This window comes from Nuphar pumila, chromosome 4, assembly GCF_984573655.1.
Source record: "Nuphar pumila chromosome 4, dmNupPumi1.hap1.1, whole genome shotgun sequence".
NCBI lineage: Eukaryota > Viridiplantae > Streptophyta > Magnoliopsida > Nymphaeales > Nymphaeaceae > Nuphar > Nuphar pumila.
The window spans coordinates 38,787,093-38,800,431 of record NC_143252.1 but is presented as its reverse complement, the minus strand read 5'-3'; the positions used below and the strand labels follow the sequence as shown (position 1 = coordinate 38,800,431).

Sequence of the window (13,339 nt, the reverse complement as noted above, 5' to 3'; positions counted from 1 at the left end):
CTGACGCTTCGAAGGAGGAAACTGTTTCTTTCTTCCATCTTTATGGGAAAAAACGACCGTTTGCCTGGGCCGTCAGATGGTATCTTCGGCTCACCACCCGCAACGGGTAACTTCCTACTCTGAGTACTCTTAAAGCGCTCCCAGGCTTCACTCAGGAGGGTGGCGACAGCAACTACCGCAGAGAAGGTCGATGGCATACTAGTTAGGACCCGATACATGAGCCCCTCTTTCAACCCTCGAATAAACTTTCTTGCCCGCTCGCGATAATCTGCGAACAGGTTGGGGCAGTAGGGTTCCAAACTCTAGAATTTTGCGATGTAATCCATCAAACTCGAATTGCCGTGGCTGAGCTCCAAGAACTCCACCTTCTTCTCCCTCGCATGAGGAGGGAAGTAGTTCTCCAAGAAAGCCTTTCTGAAAGCTTCTCAAGGAATTAGTGAAATTCCCGAAAACTGTACACCCCAGGCCATGTCCCACCAGCTGCGGGCGTTGTCCTTCAGCCTGAAGGTCCCGTATAACGTCTTCTTATCGTCAGGGACTGACAAGACCTCAAACACTCGTTCCACCTCCACCCAGTTCTCGGCCATATCTGGGTTGGGCTTACCGATGAAGGTTGGGGGGGTCAAGCTTAAAACATTTCTCATAGGTCACTGCGGTATGCTAGCTCGGTTCAGGAAAGGGCGCTTGATCCCTTTGGAAACGAATCTGGTCTCACATAGCCTCTGCCAGGGTACTTAGGGAATTCATCATGAATCTCCGTTGTGTTGACCATTCGTCAACAGAATCTTCGTTCGAGTTCCTTACCATCCTTGAAGTAAACAAGGGATACCAAAGATAAGAAAATTCCAGGAAGCTCGAGATAGAAGCCAAAAACATCTATACTATTCATGTGTAACATGCATAGTTTACAAAAACCCAGCAATGTTGGCACATAAGCAGAACGTGTCAAGCCACTTAGCTTACCAATGAAAAACAATAGCTACAAAGCAAGAGAAAATTGTATACTCACAGTGCGATGCGGATGCTCAATGGTCAAGAATCCTTGCTTTCCTTAGCTCTGATACCAATCTGTAACACCCCAAAATTTCAAACTTGTGAACCTTTCAGAAAACAGGCAAGAAACTAAAAAAAATCTCTCTACTTTCAGAGTTTGTTTATATAATCAGCAAAAAATAATTCTTTTGTTGAATTTAGAAAGGCAAGGTGACAACTTTAGGCACGTTAGCTAAAAGAATCAAAACTCACTACACATGATACTTGCAAAACATTTGGAAAAACCTCTTTCATTAAAAGAAGTACCCAAATAATACTGTAGAAATTTCAATGAGGTGCACAAGAACAGAGAGAGAGAGAGAGAGAGAGAGAGAGAGAGAGAGAGAGAGAGAGAGAAGATGGCAGTGAGATGAGAAACTCGTTAACTTTTGATTAGGGCTAATCTCTATGTTAAATAGAGAGAGGCCAATATAAAAAATTACATACAAGTCCCTTATTAAACAAGAAATATCAAATAACCTACTTTTAAGAAACCTTAAACTTAAAACCTCTTAATCTCTACACTCCCCCTCAAGCTGGAGCATAGATATCAATCATGCTCAGCTTGTCACAACATTTTGAGAAATTTGGTGCTTTGTAAACATATCTGCAACTTGGTCCTCCGACTTTAGATATTTGGTAGTGATATGACCAGCTTGAACCATATCTCTTACATAGTGGCAATCAACCTCAATATGCTTTGTCCTCTCATGAAAGACAGGATTGTTCGCTATATATGTGGCAACCTTGTTATCACACATCATGGTCATAGGAGAGGAAACCTTCACCTGAAGATCATTTAGAACAGTACGAACCCACATTAATTCAGCAACTGTTTGGGCCATAGCCCTATATTCTGATTCTGCACTCGACCTAGCAACCACATTTTGCTTCTTACTTCTCCATGAAATTAGGTTATCTCCCAAAAACACACAGAATCCTGTGGTAGATTTTCTATCCACTACAGATCCTGCATAGTAAGCATCAGAGTAAGCCACTATCTCCAGAGTTCTACCTTTTTTGAATAATAACCCTTTTCCAGGAGAAGATTTTAAATGACTGAGAATAATTATAGCTGCATTCCAGTGTACCTCAGTTGGTTTGTCCATAAATTGGCTAACTTTGCTTACTGCTAAAGCAATATCAGGCCTGATCACAGTTACATATAGTAGCTTCCCTACTAGTGAGCGATAACTTTTGCTATCAACCGGTTTCGACCCTTCTTCAAACAACTCAACTTTATGGTCCATGGGAATATCAGCTGGTTTAGCTCCCAACATTCCAGTTTCCTTTAATAAGTCAAGAACATACTTCCGTTGAGACAAAACCATCCCTTCACGGCTCCTGACAACTTCTATACCCAGAAAATATCTAAGTGAACCAAGGTCTTTTGTAACAAAGTATTTTTGAAGATGAGCCTTTGTGGCTTCAATATCTTTCACATTATCTCCTGTAAGAATGATGTCATCCACATATACCACCATAACAACTATGCCTGAGTTAGTTTTCTTGATAAATAATATATGATCTACCACTGACCTATTAAAGCCAAAACTTGACATCACTTCAAACAACTTTTGAAACCATGCATGCGGGCTTTGTTTCAAGCCATATATTGCCTTTCTCAATCTACACACCTTCTGACACTCCCCCTCAACCTCGAATCTAGGAGGTTGTTGCATGTAAACTGTCTCAGATAGATCCCCATATAGAAATGCATTTTTCACATCTAATTGACACAAACTCCAACCATGATGAACAACTACTGAGAGAACAAGAGGAATGGTTGCCATCCGTGCAACAAGAGAAAAAGTTTCAAAGAAATCAATACCATAAGTCTGAGTATACCCTTTTGCTACTAATCTGGCCTTGTACCTTTCAATAGAACCATCCGATTTGTACTTTATTGTATATACCCATTTGCATCCAACAATGTCAGCATCCACTGGGGAATCAACTAGATCCCATGTATGCTGAGACAATAAAGCATCCATTTCTTCTTGCATAACCAGCTTCCACCTGTGATCTAGCTCTGCCTGTTGATAGTTTAGAGGAATAGTTTCAGCAGATAAGGCTGAAATAAAAGTTTTCATCTGATTTCCAATTCTGACATCGGACACAAAATGAGATATGGGATATAAGGTACATTGTCGTGTCCCCTTTCGTAGAGCGATTATCCTGTTATCATCATCATGAAGATCACTGTTGTCAGTAGTACTTACCTCAGGAGATGAAGAAGATGAAGGCACTGGAGGAGGTGGAGCTCTACGCACATATACCAATGGAAGATTATTAAATCGTGAAGAGGATGAAGTTTGGTTCGGTAATGAGGGCACAAATTCCAAAGGAAAAGGAGGTATAGGTAATGAAAAAGACTCAGCTGGATCAACTTGCATCTGGGAACCGGTACTAGAGTAATATGGAATGGATTCCAAGAAAGATACATCCGCACTGACATACTCTCGGTGAGAAATTGGATCATAACATCGATATCCCTTTTGATTTTTTGGATAACCTATAAATATGCATTTTGTAGCTTGAGCAACTAATTTATCACGGTCAGGGCCAAGTTTGTGTACAAAACAAACACATCCAAATATTTTAGGTGAGAAAGAGAAGAGTGGGGCATTAGGTTTTAGGATATGTAATGGAATTTTATCTCCCACAGAAGATGAAGGCATGCGGTTGATCAGATAACAAACAGTGATAATCGCATCACCCAAATATAACACAGGAACATTGGATTGTATCATAAGGGTCCGTGCGACATCAAGCAGGTGCTTGTGTTTTCGCTCAGCCACACCATTTTGTTGAGATGAATAGGCACAGGTAGTTTGTGGTTGAATGCCAAATTGAGTTTTTTTTTCAAGAATTAAGGATTTGATAATACTTGGAACTTCAGATCTTTCTTTTATTAAAAACACTCACGAGAACTTAGAAAAATCATCAACAATAACAAGATAATATCGACACTGAGTCCTAGTAGGAATCTTACTAGGACCCCATACATCTGCATGAAGAAGTTCAGAAACTTTATGACTGGACTGACTCTGACTCGAAGGGAACAAACTTCGATGATGCTTGCCCAACTGACATGCTTCACACTGAAATGATGTAGTAGAAGGAATTTGAGGAAAGACATAACGAAGCTTTGACAATGAAGGATGACCAAGACGACGATGCCACTGAACAGGACTGGATAAGTGTTCCACTACAGCATAAACATTACCCACTGGATGATGTAGGTAGTAGACTTCATTTTCTTCATATCCTCCACCAATCTTCTTCCCCCCATCAGATCAAATATCACTCTACAATTTAGTTCTTTGGTAAGACAACTAACAGAGAGTAAACTTTGAGGAAAATTGGGAGCATGAAGAACATTTTTCAACTGTAAGGAGGAGGATATAGAAATATTTCCCTGACCAACAACTGGTGAGGAACTCCCATCGGCTAATGAGACTCCTAGATGAACAGTAATATCCTTTAGATCTGAAAAGAAAAACGAATTTCCACACAAATGTCTGGATGCACCAGTGTTAATAATCCACTTACTATCATTCCCTGTTGAGTAGGCAACACCAGCTATAGGAGAGGAGGAGCTCGAAGGGCGAAGAGCTATCAACTCATCATATTCTGCTCGACTGAGGGTGATACTGTCACTTGCAGAGGTATTATCATGTGCATTTGTTACCTCTAGTGTAGTAACATTTGCTTTTGGAGCATTTGACTTTGATGAAGAAGAAGTTGGTCGGCCATGCTTATCCCAGCAACGATCTTCTAAATGTCCAGGTTTTCCACAGAATGTACATTGAAGTTTTCTTCTGCCTCCCATACCTCTGCCACGACCTCATCCTCTGATATTCTGAATATTTTCACGCCCATAACCAGATGAGACAGCTAGAGCAGATGACTGGGACACAGGGTGAGATTGTGGAAGAGAGATCGCAAGTCTACTCAGACGATTGTATGCATCAACAAGAGTAGGTACATCGGATCCAGTCAGCATTTGGACTTTTGCAACATAGAATTCTGAAGATAAACCTGTGAGAAACCGAGCAACCATAGTCTGTTCTTGATGATCCTTTTGCTTTGAACAACAAAGAGGCCTGTGAGCATTGAGTCTTTTAAACGCAGTTTTGACGGAGGCATAGTACTGGGCCAAGGTCTGATCTCCCTACTGCAAATTATATATCTCCTGTTCGACTTGCAGGATACGACTCACATTAGTCTCTTGTGAGTATGTATCTCGAAGATTGTCCCACATCTGTTTGGCTGTATTATAGTAAATTAGACCATCTGCAATATGAGGTTCGACACTATTCATGATCCATGACATAACAATGTCATTATCTTCGTCCCAAGTAATATATTTTTCCACCTTTTCATTTGGTTCAGTTTCCAACAAAATATGTTTTCTATGATGTCCAGATACCGACATCATAAAAGTTCTGGACCACCTGGCATAGTTTGTTTCATTCAATATCACAGAAGAACCATACGAAAAGGGATTTGCAAATGCCTTATATTCCCCAATATTCTCATTTTTGGAATCAAATTTCGAAACGTCACCCATAATGAATAATACTAACAAGGTATGAGAGATATTTGATGCTAATACTGCTGCAAAAAAAAAAAACAGATTCACTCTCTTAATCACTTAGGATTAAAATCTGGGAAGTTCATCAACCACACGCCAGCTGACACAAGAGCAACATATTTCATGATCATGCGTCAATCAATTTTCACGACCACACAAGGCTGTTCAACCCACATCAGGGATAAAATCATGCTAGCAGACAAAAAACAACGTATTTCACACTCATACAACAACCTATTTCACGACTACACAGGGATATTTGATGCTAATACTGCTGCAAAAAAAATAAATAAAAACAAAACAGATTCACTCTCTTAATCACTTAGGATTAAAATCTGGGAAGTTCATCAACCACACGCCAGCTGACACAAGAGCAACATATTTCATGATCATGCGTCAATCAATTTTCACGACCACACAAGGCTGTTCAACCCACATCAGGGATAAAATCATGCTAGCAGACAAAAAACAACGTATTTCACACTCATACAACAACCTATTTCACGACTACACAGGGTTATTCAACCCACATCAGAAACGATGATAGATCAGATAAGGAAATTAGATCTGAGAAAACCAGAACCACGTCGAACTCGGCATCCAGGTTCACGACCAAAGATAAGATCATTTTGTTTATGATCTGATATGAGAAAAAAAAAATGACACAGAAATCACGACAGCTGCTCCTCGACACAGAAATCACGATAGCTTCATAAAAAAAATTCCACGACACAAAAATCACGACAGCTGCTCCCCACAACACATGATTTACGACAAGACACCAAATTTCAACATCCAGATCCAGATCTGCTACTTATCAATATAGGTTGTCTTGACTTCCACAAAAAAAAAATCCTTTGTTTCTTCTGCGCACCACTCAACTCTGCCGTATCCCGATCCTGTTGACACGCTGTCACCGTGTCCTTTAGATCTGATTACAGATCTGTGTCATGACATTAGTCAGACACCAGATCTGTTATCAGATCTATGCAATAAAAAAAAGAATGAGCACACATGTTTCCAATCTTCTTTTTTTCAGCCTTTTGTTGGTGTAGATCGATCACGTGCTCACGCTCCCGAGATCTACTGCTCTGATACCATGTAGAAATTCCAATGAGGTGCACAGGAACCGAGAGAGAGAGAGAGAGAGAGAGAGAGAGAGAGAGAGAGAGAGAGAGAGAGAGAGAGAGATGAGAAACTCGTTAACTTTTGATTAGGGCTAATCTCTCTGTTAAATAGAGAGGCCAATATAAAAAATTACATACAAGTCCCTTATTAAACAAGAAATATCAAATAACCTACTTTTAAGAAACCTTAAGCTTAAAACCTCTTAATCTCAACAAGTACAAAATTCGCATATCCAAAGGAAAATCCGTAACAAAACCCCAAAACGTCCAGGACGCAAGCTAAGAGCAGGAAAAGAAAATCTTGAAGCCATATTGCCATCGCCCGTGGTGTACCTAATCATCACCTGCACCCATAGAATGAGTTAGTTTCGCGAAAAACTAGTAGGTGTACAAGAGAGACTACATGAAACTAAATTAAGAGCATTTAATTCAGCATGCTAAGCAGTTTAAAGCAGATCAACAGTTAAACAAGTAAGCGGTTCAAAGCAGGTAAGCAGTTCAAAGCAAGTAAGCAGTGCAACTGTCAAACACAACATGCTGATTCATTTGATCGTAAGCTGTGAACTACCACGCAACTAACAAGTCTTATGACTCATCCACCAGTGTGAACAAACTTTATGTTTCGATATTACTGGCCTGCGGGTACGCGTAGACAAATCGTAGAAACAACTGAGACTAATTCAGACGTCTGATATTCTATGTATTTTCAATAACCCGAATAGCTAGTTGAGTCTGCTCCTAAGGAGATAACTTTAGCCGAGAGAGGATTCTCCAAAGGCAGGTACTTGGGAACGGATGCATCCAACTTCTGCAGAAGTCCATGGGATCTACCACGTAGGATAATGTCTGGTAGTCCCTTCCCCTAACTCTAATGATTGGGGAGGCCAGATCTTTGCCCATGGGGTGGTTGTTAACAACCTGTCAATTGGAGTTTTGTACCGATCCATCCTCTCCCTTGACAGAAACACAAGGGCGAATGAGTCCGTCAGGGGTAAATTAACTGACGACTCATTCTATATGATCTGGTCCTTTGACCAAATGAACATTTTACCTGTGAAGGCGATCCCATTTTTATGTGTTTAGAACATTGTGCATTTAGCACTATTCGAGGTCGCACGACTATCTCATCCGATCTTCGTAGTACTAGCGTGTAGTGCACGACTACGAGTACTCTAGGATGAAAGGGGTACAATTCAATAGGAGCCTCAACAGAAGTGTTTCTTAAACTTTACTTTTGACGATATTTATCTTTTGAAACATCCAACAACTTGTGCCAACCTTTGGCATGCGATTTTCTAGAATCTCATCCACTATCGGGGTATCTACATGCCTCGCATGACTCGATACCGGCCTCGATAGACGGGATACGGGTTTTTCAACAAAACCCCCCCGCTAAGAAGTTTGCTCAAGCCCCAATTTGGGGTTACTCGAGATATGTCGAATAGACAAACAGAACCAGCCAATCACATCCTTCCAAATGCTTCGATTTGGGCAGTCTTTGATGCTTTTGCGCAGTTCCCTAAAATCTAAAGTCTACTCTGCAGGACTGCTTACTCGAAGAGTCAGGATCCTTGTGAGGTATCCATCTCCTTATACGAGGATGTATCGTTAAGCTCTCGACTCAACTCTTATCGCAAGAGGGAGAGCGGTAAATGCCTTTGCATCCTCCACGAGGATGCCTTTTATAGAACATGCAATGAGCGAAAACTTGAGCGTCATCTGCAATGACAAGACAATAACGAAACATTTGCAAAAACAGGAGCATGGGCACAAAGCGCGACGTCAAAGTAAAGACTGATAGAAAGTAAAGGACAAAGATCACGAAACCGCATCCTTGAGTTAAATGCGCACTCGTATATATATATATGCGTATATATTTATTTAATTGTCCTTTTTAGTTAATTGAACTCAATTCAATTGTCCAAGTTCTTCGTGCAATCTTTTCCTACCTTGGGGAGTTGCGAGCTTGTTGGCGTCTGCGGGTATAAGCGATTAACGGCTCGGGTCGCGGTGCGCGAGCGAGATCCGTCGTACGAGCTGCAAAAGCAAGACATCAACATGCTATCTCAATCAGAAAGGTAGAGACGACAGGGACATTGTCGTTGCCCTGTCGTGAAAGAAGCAGAGGCAGGGGCAACGTGCCCCTGCGAACCTGTCGAACGCAAAAGAAGCAGGGACAGGGGCTGCGAGTCCCTGTTGACCTGTTGTCGGCAACCACGGGGAGGCAGGGAGTTGCACCCCTGCCTGCTGAAGGCAACGAGGGAGGCCGGGGCTTCGCCCTGCCTGTTAGAGGAGAAAAGAGGCAGCAGCGAGGCCCTTGCCCGCTAGACACAAAGAGAGAGGCTTCACCCCTGCCTGTTGAAAATGCAAACAGGTAGGGGGCGAAGCCCCTGCCTGACGCCAGCGAAGAGGGAGCAGGGAGGGGGCTCGATCCCTCCCCCGAACAACAACGGTGCAGGGAGGGGGGCTCGACCTCTCCCTTGCCGGAAAAAAGGGAGCAGGGAGGGGGGCTCGACCCCCTTCCCTGCCGTAACAGGGAGCAGGGAGAGGCTCGACCCCTCCCCTGCCGGAAAAAAGGGAGCAGGGAGGGGCTCAACCTTCTCCCTTGCTGTAACAGGGAGCAGGGAGAGGCTCGACCCCACCCCTGTTGTGAGGGGCTTGACCTCTCCCCTGTTGTAAAAGGGAGCACGGAGGGGCTTGACCCCTCCCCTGCTGTAAAAGGGACCAGGGAGGAGGTTGGGCCCCTTCCCTGCTAAAGATGATGCAGGGAGGGGGTTCGACCCCTCCCTTGGCCGTAGGGAGCACAGAGAGGGCTCGACCCCTCCCCTGCCAAAAGGAGACGTAGGGAGGGGGCTCGACCCCTCCCCCCGCCAAATATGGCACGCAGGGAGGGGCTCGACCCCTCCCCTGCAAACAGAGGCATCAAGAGGGGGCTGACCCCTCACTCACAAAACACATCGCAGGGAGGGGCCCTGCGATTTAGGGCTGCAATGAGGGGGCTTTGCCCCTCCCTTGCGATTGAGGGAGGCAGGGAGGTGGCTTAGCCCCTCCCTGCGCAAAAGGAGAAGTGAGGGAGAGAGAGATGGAAGGAAAAGGAGAAGAAAAATTAGGGGAGCGTACCTGGGGGTTGTTGGAAGAAGCTCGCCGGAGGAAGTGGGGTCGTTGGTGGCCGCTACTCGGTAGATGCGAGGAGAGGGGGGGGGGTCGGGTAGAGAGAGAGAGTGAGAGACTAGAGAGCGAGAGGGGAAAGAGGTTTCGGGAAACCTCCCCCCTTTGCCTTGCTGTCTTTAAAAGGCAGATAGAGAGGCGGTAGCCTCTGGTTGGGTCCGGGTCCGGATCCGACCTGAATCCAAGTTTTTTTTCTGGGTTTTACCGCTACTGCTTCTGAGACATACTTTTCCTGGTAGTATAATTGTGGTGATACATATTCATGCATTCATTCTTCTTAGCCTTTCATTCCTCTTATTCTATCACTGTTCTCCCTAATATTGGGTGTGTTGGATCTCAGTCCATGATTTCTTATGTAGGTAGTGGGTAATTATTGGTACTTTATAGAGTACCTAGCTTAGACAATGTTGGTCTTTCTATACCAAGGAACTTTGCTCTGTGCTGGTTGGTCAACAATGTTAAGACTTGCTCATATCGTATATTAGGAAGGTGTGAGTCTAAATGTTTGACAAGATATTTACTAAAATATGAAATTGACTATTTCTGAGACCATTATGAAATTAAGTATGATGAGACCTTTGTATCAGTTGTCGGCATGACCACTATTGACACTTCTGTTAGATGTGGGTTAACAGGTTTTGCATTTCATAATTGAAAACATTGTACCATGTGTTAAGTCATGTTCAAAATTCTTGATTTTGCTCATGAATGTTAATGACTTGCCAATGATGATAAGCAGCACATTTGCAGGAAATTTTTTGTAACTTCACATGCAATTTGAGATGAAAATTCAGAGTTTTCTTCGATATTTCTTGTGGATAGAGGTTGCTTGCTCTTCCTAAGGTTAACTTTTATCATAAACAAATTTTACTTGACACTGAGGTAGGTTTCTGGTAATGAGCTTATCTCCGATCTTGCATGATCTGAACGCTTAGTAGGTACCCCTTCTGGAGATATTTTAAGATACTAACATCTCTGACCCCTTTTACCTAGGATTTTACCGTTTCTAGATGCGCTTCTGAGTTCTCTAAGAAACCAAGTTGGAGCTTGAATTGAGAAGATTGGAAGTTGTGGTGGATTTTACCTCAAATATGCACAAGAAATGAATTGTATCTTAATGTGATTCTATAATCACTCGACTTCAAGAGTATTAACAAAAGGTGATGAAAAAGCTGGAAAAAAATTCAGGACGAAGTGGGTTTTTACTAACAAAAATCTGTTCATTCCTCTTCTTGAATAAAATTGTGATTTCTCTATTGTTTGCTTTTTTTATACCTTTTGGAGGCAACTGTGCACTCTATAATGCCATGCACCTTGTGCTTTAAGATGAGTAGTTTGCTACAGTGATTTTTTGCCAATAGTCTTTTTTCTATTGGGAACTGAATTGATATTTAATGTTGATTTTCCTTCTTCAAGGTGAATTTGCAAATGAAATAATCATCATGGACTATTGTGATCTGTTTTATCCATCGATGAGCTGTGACAAATTCCAAGATGGGGATGGATGGACCTTACTTTGCAGCAAAACAAGTATCTTTTTTTTTTGTTCAAATGGCCTGTCCATATCCAAGCTTCCTTGTGAAGAGAAAAATGCATGTGAAGGGCCACAAGGCTTCATATCATAATCCACTTATGCCACCATGCTTTAAATCACCTTGCTTTTTGAATATTTCCTCTTTGTGATACTCTTGCATATTTCGCTGGTTAGATTACCTTAGAATTCAGAATAAAAATTCCAATATTGATCACATTTTAATAGATATAGTTGTGCTAAGGGTAATGTTTATAGCATAAATCAGCAGTATTCAAAAAGTTAGCATGACTGTTAACTCATTCACCTCCCTCCCCAAACTGAACTTTGCCGTTAAGGCTTTGTTTGGGAGCCAGTGTTGGGAGGGAAGACGGAATCCCTGCCAGTTTTTGCTGTCTAATATTTGAAAGGGGAGAGGAGATAAGAGTGAGGTGGGAGGGGATTTGGCTTCCTGTTTCTGGATTTCAACTACATCCTTTTAAGGATGTGAATCCACTCCCATCGCCCCTTATCAATCATTCTCATCACCCTTCCTATATCTCTCTATAAGGAAACTCGCTTCCCTATAAGTTCATTTCATAAGCGGGAAATTTCTCACTTCCTTGAAAAGAACTTCGGGAAAACCACTTTCAAAATATAGGAAACATGATTCTTTTTAAGGAGAAGATTGTTTCCTCCTCGTTTCAAAATCATTTTTTTTTTGTTTCCTTAACGTTTTCCTCCTGCTTTTTGTCACTTCCCACTTGCTTCCCCCTGACAAAAGTAAAAAACTACAAAATATTGGCAGCCAAAATTTTGCGAGAAATTGAATTGTTTTTTGAAAATCTCATGTTTTAGTATTTAAAAATAAAAACCACATGGTTTTTTCATGATAAATAGCTGATAAAAAAATAAATATTGTGTTTAAAATGTGATATTTATGTTTTGACGAAAAACTCTTGAGAAATTGAAAATGTCGTGAGAAATTGCTGTTTTTAACTTTCAGGTAATTTCTCACTAGATTTTCATAAATCTTGTGAGATTTGTCACTATTCCCCTAACTTCCTACATTTTTCATATGAAAAAAAAACTTTTTATAACAAGCTTACATGCTGGTTTTATATGGTTTGATTCTTGTGTTTGTCATTTCTTATTTGCTTCCACCCGTGTTTCATATTGTTTTCTATGTATTTCCTATTCATTTTTTCATGTGCTTGCGTAATCGCTTCGCAACAATATCTCGCTTCCTACATCATACTATTCTAACACTCGCTTTTGCTTCACGCTTCGCTTATTGTATTCATTTCGGTTCCTGGTAACTATGTTCCCAACTCTGGCTCCCAGATAGGGGAAATGGAAAAACGTAAATCCAATTCTGGGCAAAAGCCAAAACATGCATTTTGGATTCATATGCTCTAAATTGCCTTAAAAATGCACATTGTTGTGTCCTTTTCTTTCTCCCTTTTGGACGAAAGGAATAGGGAAATGCTGAGGTTCAAGTATGAAAATATCACTGAGCTGTTGGAAATTTATTGTTATAATTATATTTTGCAGGCAGCCAATAATATAGTGAATACTGTGATGTTGCTTGCTTTTAGGCTCTGTTTGGGTGCAAGGGATGGAAACACTGTTTCATTTGTTGCCAAAATATGTTTTTTGCCAAACCTACTGTTAGGGCTGCAGTTGCCAAAAAAATTCTTATAAATGGTTGCTTAAATGAGGTGTTGGAGTTGCCAAGTGCATCCCCAAATCAGTGTTTTGGCAACACAGCTGCTCCAACAGCAAAACGTATTGGGGAAACCGGAATGCACTTCGTCCAAACATCCGAGGGTGTTGGGGGAAACTGCGATTCACCACCAATTCAAGGCTCTCTAAACAGAGCTGTCAGTATCGCCCTCGGCA

General features: G+C 41.7%; 1 protein-coding gene across 1 annotated transcript in view; it reads left to right on the top strand.

The window, feature by feature from the left end:
- The window catches only part of LOC149840055 (1-acyl-sn-glycerol-3-phosphate acyltransferase BAT2, chloroplastic-like), a 41,025-nt gene extending 29,445 nt beyond the window's left edge, over positions 1-11,580 (top strand). Inside the window, exon 6 of the transcript XR_016431524.1 lies at positions 11,344-11,580. The gene's annotated coding sequence lies outside the window, so the exon portion shown is untranslated. The remainder of the gene's footprint in view (positions 1-11,343) is intronic.
- The last annotated feature ends 1,759 nt before the right edge of the window (positions 11,581-13,339 follow it).